The sequence below is a fragment of the Acipenser ruthenus genome, chromosome 28 (genome assembly GCF_902713425.1).
Source record: "Acipenser ruthenus chromosome 28, fAciRut3.2 maternal haplotype, whole genome shotgun sequence".
Classification (NCBI taxonomy): Eukaryota; Metazoa; Chordata; class Actinopteri; order Acipenseriformes; family Acipenseridae; genus Acipenser; species Acipenser ruthenus.
This window is the reverse complement of record NC_081216.1, coordinates 3,581,540-3,588,136: the sequence shown is the minus strand read 5'-3', so window position 1 is coordinate 3,588,136 and position 6,597 is coordinate 3,581,540.

The window sequence follows — 6,597 nt, the reverse complement described above, 5'->3', positions numbered from 1 at the left end:
ACTGAATGAATGAATAAATGTGGGTCTCTGATGGTAAAACACAACCAGCCATATTTCTAAAGCGTTTACTCCAGTCTTTAATATAATATATTGCTCTAAGCCCTCATTATCTAATTTCGGAACAGCTACGAGTTAATTTAAAGAAGGGAGGAAACGCTTTGATAATATGGTCCAATGATCTGTTTTGAGGGAAAATTAACTTTAGGTGCAATGTGCTTCAGTCTCACTACTGCCCCCTATCGGGTCAGAAGGAGTAGTGCAGCCTGGTTCAGTGTGCATACTGGAACTGGGGGCTGAGAATGAGCGCGATGCAAAGACAACTATTGTTATTGTAAATGTGTTGTTTTTTTATTACAATTAATCAATATATAAATATATAACTATATTATTACTATTATTATTATTTTATTATTATTATTATTGTTGTTGTTGTTATGAAGATCATTGTTTTACTTTTAAATTCTTCATTATTTGGGGTTTTTTTCTGAAAAAAGTAAAAAGAACGAAAAGAAACCGAGTTTTGTGATGCAGGATTCTGTTTGAGTTCCGAAGAGAGATCGAGGAAACGGAGTCCATTGAGCCTGGAACAGAGGGAGGGGGCGGCACACGACGGTAACGACGACTTGGACATAGAAGTCTTTAAAATCTTAAAATACTTGAAGCGCAGCACAGAAACCAGGAGCAGAGGACACGCAGTGTGGAAATTAAGAGGAGACAGACTGAGGACAGAGGGAAGGGGACACTTCTTCACACAGAGAGTGGGGAGGGGATGGAATGGGTTACCAAGGGTTACCTAGCCACGTTGAGTCTGAATCGCTGGGATCCTTTAAGACCGGATTTGATAAAGTTCTGAGATCAACCAGCTGCTCGGAACCGGGCGAGCTCGTTTGGGGGATGTTCTTAGGGAGGAAAGTCTCTGATCTGTCCAGCAGGTGGCGCCCTTGTGCGATTCTATATATTGGAGCGGCGCTGCAGTCTGATTCACAAGCAATGAAGATAAATCCGGTACGGGTTGAGGGGGTTGTGAAACAGCGGCACATTTTGGCCAATTTTAAGACCCCCCCCCCCCCCTTTATCGTGACAGACTTACCCCGCCCCCCCCCCCCCCCCCCCAATTATTACACTCCCCTCCACCCCCACCTTAATTCACGAATTCTTGAATATTGTTACAGACTGATATAAATACATGGTCACAGGTAATCTCATAAACAGTATCAGACCTAATCTCACGATTTCACACTGTCAGTAAGGACCTGTTTCTACTATCCCGACCCAGAAGAGTTTGGGAACCTGCAAGGGGTCCAGTTAGTGTACCCGCGTCTGAAACCAGTAAGCAGGTAGGCGTGTCCCAGTTCAGAAACCAGTAAGCAGGTAGGCGTGTCCTAGTTCGCCGCTCCGTCGCTAGGGACTCATTGTTAATTGCCTGTCATTTCGTTGCTCGAGAAGGCTGTAATCTCATAAGAGCTATTTTAGTTTTAAACTATTTATATGAAATGAAATTTGAGGAGCGCTGGAGTGCGGGCGCGCTGTTTACAGGCGGAGAGCTGCTGCTATATTTAGTCCCACTCCTCACACGTCATACAGTTGAGCTGTAGCGCGCACATCGCTTTGTTTTTGCATCTAGAAAATGATTTTAATTAAATCTGGTTGTTTGTCAATGCACTAGACCAGCGTGTCACTTTTCTCTGGAGGCCTGGGTTCAATGGGTTAGGGTTAATGCATTCGCGCACATGCGCACACACACGTTTGTTTATGGGGATTTTGCATTGACTCCCGTACAGTGTTGATTACCTATTCACCACAGGGGCCTGGGGGTCAAAATTTTAATGAAAATTACAGGAGCTGAAGGAATAACTCCTGCATTGAAAGTTTGTTTTTGGAGGGATTGTTTATGTTTGAAATGTGTTTAAATATGGCAGGGACATGGCCTGTGTCCTCCTTGTCCTAAAGTAGGTTTGGGCGGGTTTTCCTGCCTTGTGGGGATTATAAAGGAACTCTCTCAAACACACACACACACACACACTGGCTCTCACACACACGTTCACACACACACTCAAACACACATTCTCACTCTGGCACACAATCTGTTTCAGGGCTCTCTCTGACAATCAGTTCAAGAGAAGAAAGAAGGGAAAAAGAACTGATATAAATTCATTAAACACTCTCTGTGTGCTTAATCCCTCTCTGCGCTCACAGTGTCACAGAGTCAGGAAGGAAGCTGCTTCTGTCTGATAAGCAGATTTATAAAATCCCTTTACGAGAGAGAGGAAGAGAAGAGGGATAGATGGAGGAGGGGAGGGTGCATTGCTCGACCTACCCTCAGGGCCCTGCCATGCTCCCCTGGGGACTCGGGACTAATTCCATTCTAATCTGCTTTAAGAGGGTTGCTTTGCACCCAGGTCCGTGCCCTCGTTTACTCCAGTGGAGTCTCAACATGAGAAGGAACGTTACCGAACGTTATTAAAAACCCGCCCCGCCCCGCCCCGCGCTCCGTCGTCCTGCTTCTTCCAGACTCGCTGGATTCTCTGTTGAAGACACACAGCAGCACAGAGAGTCTCTGAGCGGAGGTACAGAACACTTTAAACACCACGTGAACTCCAGAACATTCCTGAAAAACACCAAACCGCCCCGAATAACTGCCCCCTACCGCCGAGTCCCTCCAGCACCGCGACTGTGTGTCACTGGCACGAGAAACCAGCAGCCCAGTCCTGCTTTTATAAGGGTTTACCACAGTCTGTTTATTAATATGCTTTATCATACCTCTCTGTGCTTTACAATGCTTCCCTATGCTTTACCAGACCTCTCTGTGCTTTACAATGCTTCCCTATGCTTTACCAGACCTCTCTGTGCTTTACAATGCTTCCCTATGCTTTACCAGACCTCTCTGTGCTTTACAATGCTTCCCTATGCTTTACCATACCTCTCTGTGCTTTACAATGCTTCTCTATGCTTTACCATACCTCTCTGTGCTTTACAATGCTTCCCTATGCTTTACCATACCTCTCTGTGCTTTACAATGCTTCCCTATGCTTTACCAGACCTCTCTATGCTTTACAATGCTTCCCTATGCTTTACCATTCCTCTCTGTGCTTTACAATGCTTCCTGTGCTGTGCTTTTACTGGGAAACTTTTATAACAGTCTATAGGGCAACCAGTGCTTACCCCAGTATAAACCCAGCGCGCCTCTGTGTGAGTCTGTGCTACATGGCCCTGCTCAGGTTTCTATGCTGGTACCCCCTCCAGACCCCCTTCCTCTCTAGTCCTTTATTTTGTTCCTGGAGGGCTGCCCCTCAGTGTACCCCTCTGTGCCCCCATAGTACAAATGCAGAAAGAAAACAAGAATAGGAACATCTTCCATTCTGAGATGCACATGAAATAATGTGCTAAAAAAATAATAAAGAATGAAAAGTCCTATAATTATCCCCTGATCATCCTGACAGGAGCCACTGATGTTCTGAGCTCTCTTCTCCTCTCTCCTCCCCTCCCTCTCTCTCTCTCTCTCTCCCTCTCCTCTCTCTCTCTCCTCTCCTCTCTCTCTCCCTCTCCCTCTCTCTCTCTCTCTCTCTCTCTCTCCCTCTCTCTCTCTCCCTCTCCCTCTCTCTCTCCTCTCCCTCTCTCTCTCTCTCTCCCTCTCTCTCTCCCTCTCTCTCTCTCTCTCTCTCTCTCTCTCTCTCCCTCTCTCTCTCTTTCCGTCTCTCCCTCTCTCTCTCTCTCTCTCCCTCTCTCTCTCTCTCTCTCTCTCTCTCTCTCTTTCCCTCTCTCTCTCTCTCTCTCTAGTAACGGAACACTTGTCACAATGTTTGGTTCTGCTTCCTCCTCCTGCTTTGTGTTTGGATCATTCAGCAGCAGCTTTTGTTCCCGTGTTCCCGTGTTCCCGTGTTCCCGTGTTCCCGTGTTCCCGTGTTCCCGTGTTCCCGTGTTCCCGTGTTGTGCTCTTTGTAACACTTGGAGGCTCCTCTTGCACTGACAGCCATCAGACCAAGAGACAGAGAGGCCCTTAAGATATTGTGTAGTTGCACTGGAAACACAAACACTTACACACACCAACACACAAACACTGACTCACACCGAGACACACACGCAAATGCACTCACTGAGACAGACTCTGAGGAGAGCCAGCAGCAGACCACAGCAATGAAAACTAATATAAAGGACAGTATAGACACCGGTCCCTTCTTGTCTGTCTGAACTGCAGTATTGCTACACCAGTGTTGCTGCTGTGGTCCCATTCTACCAGTGGCAGCCTCCCATTGTAGGTAATGAACCGTCCCATTGGATTGCAGTGCCTCTGTCTGCACTGCCACTGAAGATCATGACACGCACACGCACATGCACATGCACACGCGTCTCTACTGCTGTCTCTAGAGACACTGCATTGACTCCACTCATATCAGAATTCGTGATTCATAACTCCGAGCCACAGAGACTCGCCCTGAGGGCATTTTTTTTTCTTTTTTACTTTATTTAGATCCCAGATACACTTTACAAAATACAGACACTGGTACACACACAGTGAGTCACACACACACACACACAGACACACACGCAGGTGGTGAGCTTTATAAATGTCAGCTCTGTTTCTCAGTGCCCCTGGGAGCTTGTTATTCTCCTGAGTGATTTCAGAGCTCAGCAGAATTTACACAGCAGCCCTGTTGCTGCTGCTGTGTGAGGAATAGCTTTATCAACCCCTCTCCTAACAGAGACACGGTAAAACACAATCACACACAGAGACACAGTAACACAATCACACACACAGACACAGTAACACACAATCACACACACAGACACAGTAACACACAATCACACACAGAGACACAGTAACACAATCACACACACAGACACAGTAACACACAATCACACACACAGACACAGTAACACACAATCACACACAGAGACACAGTAACACACAATCACACACACAGACACAGTAACACACAATCACACACACAGACACAGTAACACACAATCACACACACAGACACAGTAACACACAATCACACACAGAGACACAGTAACACACAATCACACACAGACACAGTAACACACAATCACACACACAGACACAGTAACACACAATCACACACAGAGACACAGTAACACACAATCACACACAGACACAGTAACACACAATCACACACAGACACAGTAACACACAATCACACACAGAGACACAGTAACACACAATCACACACAGAGACACAGTAACACACAATCACACACACAGACACAGTAACACACAATCACACACAGACACAGTAACACAATCACACACAGAGACACAGTAACACACAATCACACACAGAGACACAGTAACACACAATCACACACAGACACGGTAACACACAATCACACACAGAGACACAGTAACACACAATCACACACAGAGACACAGTAACACACAATCACACACAGACACAGTAACACACAATCACACACAGAGACACAGTAACACACAATCACACACACAGACACAGTAACACACAATCACACACAGAGACACAGTAACACACAATCACACACAGACACGGTAACACACAATCACACACAGACACGGTAACACACAATCACACACACAGACACAGTAACACGCAATCACACACAGAGACACAGTAACACAATCACACACAGACACACAGTAACACACAATCACACACAGACACACAGTAACACACAATCACACACACACAGACACAGACACACAGACACAGTAACACACACACAATCACACAGAGACACACACTGACATACACGCACTAACACTCGCTCGCTGACACACGCTCGCTCGCTCACACAATGAACTATGAATCTCAACGGAACAGTTGCAGGTTAAATCACTTCAGAGTTATAAATAAAAACTAGAGCTACCTCTTCCCATTAGCAGCTGAGAGAACCCGTCTGCCTTTCTTTCCTTCTAAAGCTTTCTTTCAACTGGGTTGCAACAAACCCCCTTGCACACCCCATACACACTGCGCACACCCCATACACACCACGCATACCCCATACACCCCGCGCACACCCCATACACCCCACGCACACCACACACACACACCGTACACACCCCACATACCCCACGCACACCCCAGACACACAGTGCACACCACACACACACCGTGCACACCCGATACACCCCACGCACACCACACACACACCGTGCACACCCCACATACCCCACGCACACCCCAGACACACAGTGCACACCACACACACACCGTGCACACCCGATACACCCCACACACACCACACACACACCGTGCACACCCCACATACCCCACGCACACCCCATACACCCCACGCACACCCCATACACCCCACGCATACCCCATACACACCATGCAGACCCCATACACCCTGTGCACACCACACACACACCGTGCACACCCCACATACCCCACGCACACCCGATACACCCCACGCATAGCCCAGACACCCCGCGCACACCCCATACACACCACGCATACCCCATACACACCGCGAAGACCCTGCGCAGACCCCATACACCCCACGCACACCACACACACACCGTGCACACCCCACATACCCCGCGCACACCCGATACACCCCGCGCACACCCCATACACCCCACGCATACCCCATACA